At 44.6% G+C, this 14,409-nt stretch overlaps 1 protein-coding gene across 10 annotated transcripts in view; it reads right to left on the bottom strand.

Moving 5' to 3' along the window:
* The window catches only part of LOC123615538 (uncharacterized), a 206,233-nt gene that overhangs the window by 24,557 nt on the left and 167,267 nt on the right, over positions 1 to 14,409 (bottom strand). For 6 of the 10 annotated variants that reach the window (XR_012510846.1, XR_012510849.1, XR_012510851.1 and 3 more), the window contains one exon: positions 7,435 to 7,520. The gene's annotated coding sequence lies outside the window, so the exon portion shown is untranslated. Of the gene's footprint in view, positions 1 to 840; positions 7,521 to 14,409 lie in introns of all 10 variants that reach the window. The other 4 variants (XR_012510844.1, XR_012510856.1, XR_012510884.1 and 1 more) reach the window with 1 other exon arrangement.

The raw sequence follows: 14,409 nt of genomic DNA, 5'->3' as shown, positions 1-14,409 counted from the left end.
AACTACGTGATTAGAGGGTTTGGACTTTCAGTCCCACCCGTGATCTCTGGGGAGGGAAGAGGGGCTGGGGGTTGATTCCAGCCAGTCACCAGTGGCCAATGATTTACTCAATCATGCCTATGAAATGAAGCCTCTAAAAAAGCCGAAAGGACAGAGTTCAGAGAGCGAGTGGGTTGGTGAACATGTGGCAGTTCTGGGAGAGTGGTGGCCATCAGAGAGAGTATGGAGGTTCTGCACCTTTCCCGGTATCTTGCCCTAAGTATCTCTTCCATCTGGCTATTCCTGAGTTATATTCTTTTATAATAAACCCATAATCTAGTGAGTAAACTGTTTCTCTGAGTTCTGTGAGCCACTCTAGCAAATGAATGGAACCCAAGGAATGGAGTCAGGGGGACCTCCAGTCTATAGCTGGTAGCTCAGAAGCACAGGCGATAACCCAGGCTTGCGACTGGCATGTGAGGTGGTGGGTGGCCGTCCTGAAGGGCTGAGCCCCCAACCTGTAGAGTTTGCAGCTATTTCCTGGTAGAGAGTATCAGAGTTGAGCTGACTTGTCGGACACCCAGCTAGCGTCTGAGAATTATTTGGGGGTAAGACCCCCCCCTCGACAAACACACACACAGTGGAATTGGGGTAGCAGAATCCTTTTTAGCCTATGAGTCAATTAGGATGAAACAATTGGATTCTTTTGAACTTGACAGTGATAATCAGTAGCAATGATACATCCCTTTTCCTTTATTTTCAAATAGTATTAAACACATGCCATGTGGAGGAAAATCATGAGAGCTATTAATAAAAGACATGCACCTTGCTTACACAGAAGATGTTTTGAAATAAACTTACAGACACAAAGGTAGTGTAACCCAGTAGGAGCTGAGAATTTGGAGCCAAACAGTCCTTGCCTTAGTCCTCAATCCTGACTCTGTCCTTGGTTAAGTTACCTAACTTCTCTCAGCCTCGATTTCCTCATTTATACAAGAGGCCGGTGAGTATCTGCAACAGATAGGATTAAGTGAGATAAAATATATAAAGCACAGATAGGCTGTAAATAAATATAAGCTGTCATTGTTGCATGGAAGAGCATCATTGTAGAGATCACAGTGGGATTATAAAGGGATTGAGTAACTGAACACGCAGACGTCCAGGGAGGCATTCTGTCAACTGTGAAAACCCAGCTGCAGATGGAGCATATGCGTGTGCATTACATAATATTTATATTTTTTTCTATGTCTGGAAAATCGTTTTCCCCTTTTGCTAACAGCATAGCCTTTGTGGAAAATTAAATATGGTAGTTAATTCTTGGGAATTTGGGATTCTTCCAATTTCTTAGATTCAAATTCAAACTTGTTCTCCGAATCGTAGTATTAGCCCGTCTCAGCATGACCCAGGTCTAGATACTGTAGCTGCAACTCCATTTTAAAAATAACATCCCAGGTGCTTGGTGTGGGAAAGACTCCAGGAATCTGACTCCTTTACTGGTAAAGGCGTGCTTGTCAGCAGCAAAGTTATAAGAGTTCTTTTTTCAGCACATAAATCCCATGTTCTTGTTCACTCACTTATGTTCAGGATAACATGGGGGTTTCAGATATCTAATGTAATTGAGCAATGTTGCCTATAAAGGGACTTCTATAAAATGAATACCATTTTCCCACTGAATTCCATCAAAAAATGGAAGGTCCTTTCCCCACAGAAAACTTACTACAGGAGATGTGTTGAAAGCCTTCAGAATGAAAGGATTTAAGATAGTGAACAGATTTGTGGCAATCTGGCATCTTGGGATCAGTTAAGCCTATTAGGAGAGTAGATTTTGTTGTGCATTTCTCTTATATTTACAGTACCTCTCCAGTTGTTAGATGACCACTGTGGACCATGCTGCTTCAGCCAAAAGATTTTTTCTTATGCCAGAGAATTATCTGACTTTATTGGAATATCTCCAAATTCACATGATTAATTCACGTGTCTGTAAGGCTATTCCTCTCAAAAGCTTATAAAACCAGTCTAACCATGAGCAGAACATCAGACGAATACCAACTGAGGGGCATTCGACAAAGAACTTGACAGGGCTAACCAGATGAGGTTATCAGAAACAAAGGAAGTCTGGGAAATGGTCACAGCCAAGAGGAGCTTAAGAAGGCATGATATTAAAAAGTTCACAAATGATAAATCCTGGAGAGGGTGTGGAGAAAAGGGAACCCTCCTACAGTGCTGGTGGGAATGTAGTTTGGTGCAGCCATTATGGAAAACAGAATGGAGATTTCTTAAAAAAACTAAAAATAGACTTACCATATGATCCAGCAATCCCACTCCTGGGCATATATCTGGAGAAAACTCTGATTTGAAAAGACACATGCACCCCAATTTTCATAGCAGCACTATTTACAATAGCTGTGGCATGGAAACAACCTAAATGTCTATTGACAAATGATTGGATAAGAAGATGTAGTATATTTATACAATGGAATACTACTCTGCCATAAAAAATAATAAAACAATGCATTTGCAGCAACATGGATGGACCTGGAGATTGTCATACTAAGTGAAGTAAGCCAGAAAGAGAAAGAAAAATACCATGTAATTTCACTTATATGCAGAATCTAAAAAAAAAAAAATGAGACAAATAAACTTATTTACAAAACAGAAACAGACAGACATAGAAAATAAACTTGTGGTTACCAGGGGGGAAAGGTGAGGGGTGGAGGGATGAATGGGGAGTTTGGGGTTTGCAGATATTAACTACTATATAAAAAATAGACAAACAACAAGATCCTAGTGTTTGGTACAGGGAACTGTATTCAATACCTTGTAGTGGCCTATAATGAAAAAGAATATGAAAAGGAATGTATATGTATAAATGAATCACTGTGGTGTACACCAGAAATTAACACAACATTGTAAACTGACTGTATGTCAGTGGGAAAAAAGGAAAAAAAAGACATGATAACTAAAGGTCATGAGGAATCCTAGATGGGACCCTGGAACCAAGAAATGACATTAGAGGGGAGGGTATAGCTCAGTGATAGAACGTGTGCCTAGCAAGCACAAGGTCCTAGATTCAATCCCCAGTACCTCCATTAAAATAAGTTAAATAAATAAAAACCCAATTACCTTCCCCCAAAATGAAAAAAATAAATAAATAAAAATAAATTTAAAAAAATAAATGATATTAGATACAAACTAAGGAGAGTTGAATAAAGTATGGACTTTAGTTAGTGATAATATGTCAATACTGGTTCATTTACTATGACAGATATACCAGATTAATGTTAGAACATTGATAATAGGGGAAACTAAATGTGGGGTTTATGGGAACCCCGTGCACTAGTTTCACAATTTTTTAATAAATCTAAATCTGTTCTAAAATAGACAAAATTATTTTTTAAAAAAGTAAGAAATGAAGTCCACAACAGCTGGGCTAAAATATCACAATGCTGCCCCAAGGTGCCATGTGTGAGAACATGAGATGAGTGCAGGTCTGCACATCAATTTAATGAGCCTCCAAGTGTAGAATGTAGCATGTAGAATACTACATAATATAAAATATAAATACTATGAAATATGAAATAATCATATAATACAACAAACAGAATTACAATAATTTTTCTTGAGTTCTGATACAGGAGTTCAAACAAGCTATGTCAGATTTTTTTTTAAACAACCAAACCATAAAATTTCACTTAAAACAATTAGCATGCATGGGTTCAAACTTCTAGCATTTAAAAAATAAAAATGTTTTATAGTGCTCTTAATCTACCTCTTTTTCCATTTTTATTCTTATTTATTTTTCCTATACAATTTTTGGATTTCAACTTCAGTGGCAGATTCCTAACAGCACCTCATTTGAGTTATGAAACTAAAGATATTCAAAAGAAAAAAAAAAAAGCTGTTCTGTTGGCAGTTTTCAAGGCAATTTCACAAACCTCCTCTCACTGGATTCTGACAAGAACTTTGTGATGTTGACAGTGAGGGGAGTGATTCATACCTCCCCATTCTACAGATAAGGAGACTGAGGCACAAAGAGGTTAAGCAAGGATAAGAGGTGAGCCAGGTCTCCTGGTCTTAAAGCTAACCCACTTCCACTATACTCCATATCTTATTCAGCTCAGGCTGCCATACAAAATTTCAGGCTGGGTGGCTTAAACAACAGGAATTTATCTCTCACAGTTCTGGAGACTAGATAGTTTAGGATCAAGGTGCCAGCCGGTGCAGTGTCTGGTAAGGGCTCTATCCTTGGGCTGCCTTCTCACCGTGTCCTCACATGATCTTCCCTTAGTGCATGAACACATAGGCAGGGGAGAGAGATAGAAAAATCAAGTTCTTTGGTGTCTCTTTTTATAAGGGCACTAATTCCATCATGAGGGTCCTATATTCATGACCTTGTCTAAACCTAATTGCCTCCCCCAAACCAGATCTCCAAATACCATCACGCTGGGAATTAGGCTTCAACATAAAATGGAGTAGGACCTTGTGGGGGCCTTCCTGGGGAAAGGCCACGCCTATAACCCCGCCTCTTGTTTGTAGAAAAGCTTTAGCCTCCTAGGCCTTCCAAAGAGCAAATTTAATCAGAGAAATGAGAAAATGCAGAAATAAAGGAAAACAGTCAAGCAACACAAAATGATAATTCAGTCAAAAACAAAGTCAAGGACCTTTAGTTTCTCCATAGATTGTATCCTGAGCCATATTCTTGAGTTGCTTTGCAGATAGCAAAACCCCCAAGAGGGGAAAGAACTTAACTGTATGCTGACCACCAGCACATAGACCCAGACCATTTGGAACCAGAGTTGATAGTTGAGATTCTCAAAACATCACCCTGCTACCTCACCATCAACCAATCAGAGTACATAAGTTGATCAAGCACCCTGCAGCCCTCTCCCTTGCACTGTCTTTAAAAACCCTCCCATAAAAGCCATTAGGGAGTTTGAGTCTTTTGAGCATGAGCTGCCTGTTCTCCTTGCTTGGCGCCCTGCAATAAATGCTGCACTTTCCTTCACCAGAACCCAGTGTCAGTAGATTGGCTTTGCTGCATGTCAGGTGAGCAGACCCAAGTTCAGTTCAGTAACAAGCATACCAATTCAATAGTGAGACAGATCAGTCCATAGCATTCCATTACTTACCCTTTGGAAATTTTTTTCTTTTCTTCACAACTCTTAGAAGTTTGCAAGAGACCACCAACGCAGATAAAGACCCACCAAAAGGCACTAACACGTTAAGAACTCTGGTAAGTTTCTGGTCAGGTCTGGTAGGCTGATAGGATTTGTTAGCATCCATTTAGTCATAATACAGAATGGAGAGAGGGCAGTGGGACAGACATCAGCAGAATCCCCTGTCACCAGCCACTAAGTTAAATCTATTTATATTGCACCAGGCTTTAACAGCTCACTTGAGAATGCTAAATACCAACCTCACTCTGAGGAACGCTTCAGGAAAAACCACTTGGCAAAGCTAAAAGAGTTTTGGTTTTCATTTCTTCAAGGACACATGTCATTGATTTTTGTGCCTGATTATAAAGAGCCAGTTGAGCTCTTAAGAAGCATCCAAGGATTTAAAATCTAGTGCATTTTTGATGAGTGGTTGTTTAAAGCTTGCAGAAACTCAGCTTCAGAGACTTCCAATTCACCAACAAGTGTTCTGCATACAGCCCCATCTTTTCTCGGTTGGATTCTGTAATTGGGGAAAGTCTGTCAATTCTTAAAGACATAGTATTGGAAGAAGGGATGGATGCCAAAGATCACAATCTCAATCCTTCAATTTCTTCAGGGCCCCATACAAATAGAAATGAGATGAGATTTTAGAAAGACTCTTGATAACATGTCTTTGCCAGAGTTGAGTTCTCAAGCTATTTTTAGCAGTACCAGTCGGACCTCCTATTTAAATGCAGAATAACTGGAAAAAGAACTAGACTCAGAGCCAGGAAACTTGGTTCTGGTCCTGGCCCTGGCCCCAAAAGTTGCCACTGGGGTCATCTTGGATATTTTATTTCACTTTCCCGGTTGCAAAACTGTATCCATAAGCGTCCTGCCTACACTAAGGGTAACTGTGGGCACTACTGTGGATATTTACATGCAACCTCTTTGCGAAGTGGCAGGTGTTCGAATACAAGAATCATTAAGGATGGTCCTCGGGAAGACACTGTTTTGAACAAGCAAATAAGGAGTTAGAAATTCTCCTTTCTTTTAGTGAGTTTCAGTGCCTCTAGGGCGTTCTTCGTATTTCCATCCACCATCTTCTTCACCTGGGAACCGTGTAGGACACACTAGATGTCTGATCAATATTTATTAAATGAAAGGTGGGTAAATAGAAGAATTTCCTCTTATTTACCAGGGAGTATGGCAAGATGACCTACTAAAACGGATTTGAACTCTTCTCTTTCACTGTGAGCTTTTTGTGTGTGTGCTATTATTTGGAATAATCGAATGTAATTATCTTCTTCTCCAAGCACATTTAAAACATCCCTCAACGACTTCCAATAGAAATGAGAAAGTCAAATGGCTTATTGTCTGTTAGAGGTTTCCAGACCCTGATGGTCAGTTATGGTTTATTATTCATCACTTATAATTATACTGCTGCCTTTTATTCTGTACAGCACAACTGCGTAAGTATCCAAGTCAATTGCAGGTTAACTGTAAAGCACGTAATGAGGGTCTCACATTGTACCCCAACATTGACTGCGTTAGGACAGTAATCACGCTGCTGCAGTCTTCCCCGAAGTGAGCTGTAAGATCTCAACCTCCCCATCCTATATTGTTACTGAAAAACGTTTCCTTTTAAGGTGGTTCTTCTTGGCTCTCAGAAATAGTCTCTGGAATTATCTACTGGAGAGAAGCTATCCAAGATTATGTTAAGAAGGAGAAGGTTCTCCGTTACTTCGTGGAGGGCCATTTACCTCTAAGAGCACAATCCTATATAGATGTTCTTTCACACACCCAGCCCCTGAGTGTAACTGCTCATTTTCACACGCTCGCTCGCTCACTCACTCACACATCGTGTGGAGGACTGTCTATGTGCCAGACTCTGAATTCGGTCCTAGGGCACCAGAGACCAACGGCCTCTTTCCTCACCGTTCTGAAGCATCCGCTGTCTGGTGGGCTAGCCCGACAGCCACACAGTTAGCCATCACCCAGTATGAGATGCGCTGTAACTGTGACACTGATACTGGGCTGGGAGAGGGCAGGGACGGGTGGTAAAGCCTGCCACTCCCAGTAAGTGGGAAAAGGGGAGACTCCAAGCAGGACGAGACATCTGAGCTATTTGGATCTAGAAGGATGCTAAGTGTTTTGTGTGTGTGTGTTTAAACAGAAAAAAGGGAAAAAGATAGAAATTACATATGAATGAATTTTGTATAAGAAAGCATCTGATTTTAAATGCACCAGGAACTGCAAGGTGAATAATGAGCAACCAACCCCCACCCACGTGCGCCAGCTCCTCTGCAGCTTTGCTTACAGGAAGGCAGGCACTCCTCCTTCTGAGACACTCCTTCCTTTTCTCAGCTCCAAGGCTGCCCATCTGTCCCAGGGGATTCAAGGAACCTGTGGGAAAGACAAAACACGTTGGGTGAGGCCTGGGATGACTCAGGGAACTGGCAGTGAGACGGGGTGGGGCGGCTGAGCCCAGGACAGGGACTGACTCATCGGCAGGTACCGCCGTCTCTCCGCGGTAGGGGCTTGATAACTATTTGTGCAGCGGGCAAGGGCTGGGCTGTGTGAAGCATGCACCCACAAGTCTCTTGGTCACTCTGCCCATTTTCAAATAAAGATGTTCTCCTTGCTAAAGAAAGCTTACTTCTCATTTTTAAGTCTCAGGGGCTCAGGCTCATGGTATCCCTTAAAAGTTCTCCCAGGATGCCATCCTTCTTATTTTGGTTACAGCACCTGCTGATTGTCTTTTGGCGACCATCTTGCCCAGCTCTCAATCCCCATGAATCAAGTGAGGCGGTACCACTCCCGCCTTCCCTCCCTCACTCCAGAGAAGAACCAGGCCTGAGCAAGGAAAATAGTGCATCCCCTCATCAACAGTGATTGGCTGAGTGTGTGCATGTGACCCAGTCAAGCCCATCAGAACCATCCCTGGGAGTTTGACTGGAATTGTAAGCACAGAGCGAGACTCCGTGGGCGTTCTTGAGCTGGTGGGAGAGGGCCTGGAGCTGCTGGGGCCGTCTTATCCTCCGGGTGGACTGCGTGCCTGGGAATGCAGCTAACGCAAAGGAGAGTGGAGCCGAGAGAGGAGGATGGATTCCCACGCCTGGTGTCTGCTCCCTTCCCATCCGCCCCCTCCCACTGACTTGGCAATGAGGTGATCTAATGCATTTCCACCTTGCTTTAGCTGGGTTAAATTTGGATTCTGCCACAGAGCCAAAAGAGTTGTAATGACCACCAGCCCTTACAGAGAATCGCTGAACATTTTTCCACACAGGGTGTTATATCAGCTGACTCCAGAGCCTGGTGCCTTATTTATGAAGTGTTGGTCACCTTCAGGGGTGGGAGGATGGACCCAGAGCTGCTCTTGGCTGGCGGCCTCCTTTCCCTAGTGTTCCTTATGTTCTAGGTGACAATCAAGGACAAAACTAATCTCCTTTTTTTTATGGTGTTTCCATTTTATGATCTTACACATATTTCTCTGCTCTTTTTTTTTTTTTTTTTTTGCAAACAACAAAAATTTCCTTAAAGTAAGTATAGAACAGTGGGTTTGTTATATCAGAATGTAGAAGAATTACACACCAAATGTAGGGAGTATGTTTGAGCTGAGCTTTCCGAAAACTAGACAGTTGCTAGAAGTTTCTCGCACCATCTGTCCTTCTCTTTGGGGGAATACACAATGTCTCACCTGTTTCTCTCTGAAAGGCCACTTCATTCTTTCTGCAGACCAACTTCTCCATCCATGCATTTGCTACCACCCATCATGTCTAACCCCAAATGTAGTCTCAGACCCCAAGACTCCATCACCTTCCAGCTTCGTTCTCCAGGGCAAAATGACTCAGGCTCTCAAATTTCAAATTTCTGCGAAAGGGAATCTGACTGGTCCAGCCGGACTCAGCTGTTCCCCTGGCATTGAATCCACTGGGGCCAGGGAAGAGGGCCGTGTGGCTTGCAGGGCTGCCCTTTTAGGCTGGGGGTAGGGGTGGATAGATTCTCTAAGCAGGGGATGTGGGAGGGAAAGAAATGGTAACTATCCTCAGTATAACCTCTCTGTCTCATATGATCCCTAACATTTCTGAGAGATAGAAATGATTATCATCCCATTGCACGTAACTATGGATCTTGGATAATGCACTGCTGGCCATTAATGAAGAAGTGAGCAGGGGTGAGAATTCTATTGGGGCAAGTTCAGTGGAAAAAACGGTTGAAGACCTGTAGACCCTGAGCTCCGGGCATCTGTGTGGCTTATCAGCTGCACAAGCTTTGGCAGCAGCTGAGGTGGCTTGAAAATTTGATTTTTTTTTTTTCCCTTCAAATGATAGTACTGTAGTATTATCTTTTCTGTACTATCCATTTTTATTAAATTGACTGTTTTATTATTAATTTTAGCTGTGCTAGAATTGGCGTATACTATTTTACCAGAAATAAGTAGTGCCATTGTGTCTGGAGAAGAAGAGAGGATTAAAAATAAAAGCGAATCCAACAACGACAATGAAAGGTATGATTTGTAAGCTGGAGTAGTAAGCGCGGCCAACTGAATGGTGGTGTCTTGCTAAAAGGACCCCCTCTGGGCCTTCTGTGAGCACGGATGGCTGAGTCTCAGATTTACAGCTCGTGCTTCTACAAACTTATTCTATGCTTTGTTCCCACATCCCTCCAGTCTTGGGCTGGGGAGAGGGAAGCAAAAGTTCATTGTATTTCTCTGTCTTCGCTTCAACCTGCTGTGCTGGACACACCGCCCCTACCCCAACCCCACCCCTGGTCCCACCTGGTTAAATTCTACCTTAACTAGTTCTCCGAGTCCCCAAGGGTATGTCATTCATCCTTGATTGTGATGTAACAGCTGCCACTCTCCTTTTCTCTTTTGTGGCTCCTTGGTGAGTTATCCTGGTCACTACCACTGCCAAGGTCTGTGGTTCACCCACCAAGGCCGACGAGACCACTGGCCCTCAGCCTCTGCCCCTTGACAGCCTCTGCCAAGCCTGTGCTGAGAGCTCTGTCTGCCACCACTTGTCCTCCATGAAACCTGTGCTTGAGGCAGCTTTTGGGGGAGGAGCAGCCTCCTCTTCCGAGGAGTCAGCCTTGATTGAATCACTTGGATCAGGGGATGACTTCATTAAAACACTTCTGAGTGGGCTGCTTTCTGTCCTAGAACCAAACTTGTGGATCTGTACTTGCTTCCCCTAGAACAAGCCCCCTTGTCTCTCATTTAAAAGACCCTGGAACTCACCCCACGGCCAGAGATGCTTGACTCATAGGTGAATATAGATTCATAACAAAATGTAAATAAATGGGCACCTTCTGACAAACTTTCCACTGTTCTCGAGTAGAGCTTTATATAATCCTTCCTCTGAGGGAGAGTGAGATCAATTCACGTACCTTCCTGGAAGAGCAGACGGATCCCCGGACACACACAGCTCTACCTAAGCTCCCACGCTCTGCGCCTGGAAGTTATCTTGACAACCATGTCCTCCCAGACAACTCTACGCCTGACTCCACGTAATCGGTGCCCGAGGAGAGGGCAAGACTGGCCCTTCCATGCACTTGCTTCACTTTCTTTTGCAGCAAGAGCAAAAACAAACAATTTAGACTAGCAGGGTTCCTGAGCAAGACATCATGCCACCTGGGATAGTCTCCAGTGGAGACTTTCTCCACCTGGGAGATGGTCCCCTCCCTGGCGCATTTCTGCACGCCACAGTTCTCTGACCCTTGAAGTTTTGGAACAATGCACAATTGTTTAAGTCTGTGCACTAATCATTAATGTGCTTTAGTTTGTCATTCACGTCTTAGTTACAGACTTTATGGAACAGAGTATCTCTCAAACAAACCAAGTTGAGGACATCTATTTGAAACATGTTTGAAATGCAAAGAATTTTTTTTTTGTCAGTAGTGATTTACAAATGGAATCGTCCTGTTTCCATTATGACATTTTGACAGGTTATTAAAATGCATGTGTTCACTTGGTTGATCTTTGACCAGCGGAATGGAAGATGGAGGAAATGATAACAGGGGTGAAAAAAAAGCAACACTGACATATGTGCATTTATACACATAAAACAGAGTTAAGCTACTGAAAGGGAGGGAAAAACAGTTTTCCTTGACCCCTTTGGGGTCCCTGGCTGGGTCTGAAAATTAAACCGACAAAGACAGGTAAAGTGGAGAAAAGTGAACAAATGTATTTTGTATAAATTTTACATGATACGGGGGCTTGCATAAGGAAATGAACACCTGAGTATTTTTATGCTGGGTTTGACGAAGAGTGGAGAGTCGTGTAGAAATATGGTAGGTCAGGTCAGTGTAGCCAACTGGGGGAGACTTAGCAAGACCTGTTTTTCCAGAAACTCCTTCAGTTTAAAATATTCAATATCCCAAGGTGCCGTGTTTCGGGGGAGCACGTCCTGAACCCCCTAATTAGCCAGATGTCAAGGAGTTCTTACCTTACTATCCATCCAACCTCTCTTGTCCTGGCAGGTTCACGGTTGTCTTAAAGATCTTCTTCCGGTTAGGAAGCTGATAGACAGTCAACCCAGTTTGACAGGCATCCGTGAAGCCCCGTCACATGTCTCCGTGCACAACAAGGACGTAACAGGAGGCACTGAGGGCAGGGAGCCCTCCCAGCCTGAGTTCCTGCCTGTAGCTGCTGCTCTTGGGGACTCCGAGCAGGAAAGAGTAAACCCACTTCAACTCCAATTTGACTGCTACTCATGCTCAGACTCATATTTAACAACCTTTCCCGGGGCTGAGAGAGCTTTGCATATGCAGGTTTGCGTTTTATTGGTTCTCCCAGCCCAAAAAGGGCCAAGGATTTTACAAGGCAGTGCCTCTCTCAGGTGGTCCCTTCCAGAGCCAGCGGAACTGCTCTCCAGGAATAAGCTGCTTGGCCACATGGTGGTGACTGTGGCCCCACTCCTGGCACCCTCATCAGGACCCAGGGAAGGAGGGTGTTGAAACCTTTGAGAAGGCCAAGTCCTGTCACTTCAGCCATCTCATATTTCATTGGCAGCATATGTAAGGAAAGCAGAGCCCCACATAACAACAGGCCGCATGCATTCACTGCCTTGGAGCAGGGCTCCTCAAATTTAATGTGCATGTGACTCACATGGGGCTCCTGTTGAAACCTGACTCATAGGTCTGGGGTGGGGCCTGAGATCAGCCTTGCTCACAAACTCCTGAGCGATGCTGGAGCGGCTGGTGGGCGTAGCCACTCTGAGTAGCAAGTCTTTAGAGTTTGCCAAATACTTTCCTTGTCAAGCCCTTCAATCCTCAGCACGAGCCCGTGAGGTCCTCGACACATCCCCACTCTGCAGAAGGGGAGGCAGGCGGTTCAGTGAGGAAAACAGACTTGTCCAGGGTTGCGCAGCCAGAAAGACCCCCATTCAGTCCTCTAAGTCCAAGTCCTGTGCTTTCCTTCCCGCCTGATGGGAGCTCCTCTGCATGCGTCCGCTCTCGGCCCGGGCCGTCGCTCAGGGAAGTTACGTGTCCGGTCTGTCCATTTCAGAGCGCTGGCCCTGCGGTGCCCAGCTGCGTGTGCCCAGTCCTTGCGTCCTGTTAGGTCTGCTCCGTAGTGACGCCCGTTGGCGTATTTGGGTTGGTGATTCTGTTGTCCAACTCACTTGCTATCCATCTCCACTTTATCCACAGGTAGGTACAAAATTCCTGATTTCTCGTGTTTGGCTTCGGCGGTGTTTGGAGGTTTAAGTACTGACGGATACATTGAGAATCTATGAGAAGTTAACGTGGGCGGTATTCATACAACTGGAAGAAGAGATTAAACGGCTTCCCATTGATGATAATTGGCAAAACGAGAATGCTCGTGGTAATAATGTAAGCTAGATGCTGACAAAAGCAAAGTGGGTAGACGCATGGGCTTTGAAGTTTTGAATCCTGGTTCTGCGTCTGACCAGATGATAAACTTTCAGCCAATTACTTAACCTCTCTCTGCTTCGATTTTCGTGTATGTTAAAGGAGATACGGTTTTTGTGTCGACTAAAAGATTTAATTGACTCGCAACGTGCCCAGCACATAGTAATTGCTCAATAAATAACAGTAGGCAACATTATGACCAAGACACCAACCTCCTTCTTTTTAATATAGAGCCACAGAGGCCCCCAAAGATTCAGTGACTCCAACATTTGCTAACAATTACGAAGCTTTTGCTTCATAGCAGACATTTACTAGCGCTGACTAGACTGATGTTATAAGAGGGGAAGGAGTGGAGGTGAGAACTGAACACAGACCAACTGATTTCTGCTCTGTGGTGAGGAATGTGAATGTTCCCCCACCCCCTCTGCCACCCAGGGGCTGCATTGGTTCTTTGATATAAGTTCCATGGGCAGAGTGACTGCAGTAGCCAGCAAACTGTATCTTCCATCCCCATCTGTCCTCCTGACGTGGAGGAGACTGGGAGCGTGGACTGAACAGCTGCCCCTCCACCCCGAGCTGAGCCACAGGGAGGCCTGGCATGCAGGTCAGGTGTGCTCCTGCAGCCCAGGCCTAACTTCCCAACCCCACCCCCAGACTGCTGGGTTGAGAATCGGCATCGTTTACCTGGCTGCAGGCAGTGCTAGCCGTGTCTCTCTCCCCATGGACGCTACCCCGGGCTGGAGGGCAGGGCACCGGCTTGCAGCTGACCCTTCGGCCGTTTTACACAGTTCTCTGTTTCACTGGCTTTAAAAGCCTTTGTCATCAGGGAATCTCTGCTCTGAGCTTTCGTCTTTCTGTTTGGAACAGCCTCCCCCCAAGAGTTCCAGTTTCAGGTAAGGCCTCTGGTATGTAACTAAGGAAGAAGCACAGAGAGAAATAAAAATCTTTCATTGCTTCTGCGAAGCGGGGTATGTGCAAAGAAACAACGAAGAAATGCGACCGAATTCAAGAGAGGAGTTGTATCGGCTCCCGCGGGGGAGCTGTTACCCATCTCTTCAAACCAGAAGTCGGTTCACATTTCACTACTTCGTTTTCCCCTTCACTTAGAATGCAAATTTACGGCCACAGGTGGCAATTGAAAGGGCCACCTTCCCTTAACGACCGAGCCTCTTGTTGCAAATATTTGTCTCTTATTGCAAACTATTTCAATGTTACCAAATAATTCCTCCTTCAACAAAACTATCCACGATCGCCTGTCTGTGACGCCTGTGTGTGCAGAAACCCAAGAAATGCTGAAAACAGACCTCCATGGTCACGCTCGCCCAGGGGAACCCGCCGCCCCAGTTACGCGGTTTTCAGGTTGCACGGTGCCAAGGGCTCCCCAGCGTGGAGCGTGCAGGCCGGGTGCTGCTGTGGCCGG

The sequence above is a fragment of the Camelus bactrianus genome, chromosome 12 (genome assembly GCF_048773025.1).
Source record: "Camelus bactrianus isolate YW-2024 breed Bactrian camel chromosome 12, ASM4877302v1, whole genome shotgun sequence".
NCBI classification, from domain to species: Eukaryota; Metazoa; Chordata; class Mammalia; order Artiodactyla; family Camelidae; genus Camelus; species Camelus bactrianus.
This window is presented reverse-complemented; position numbering and strand designations above follow the sequence as displayed.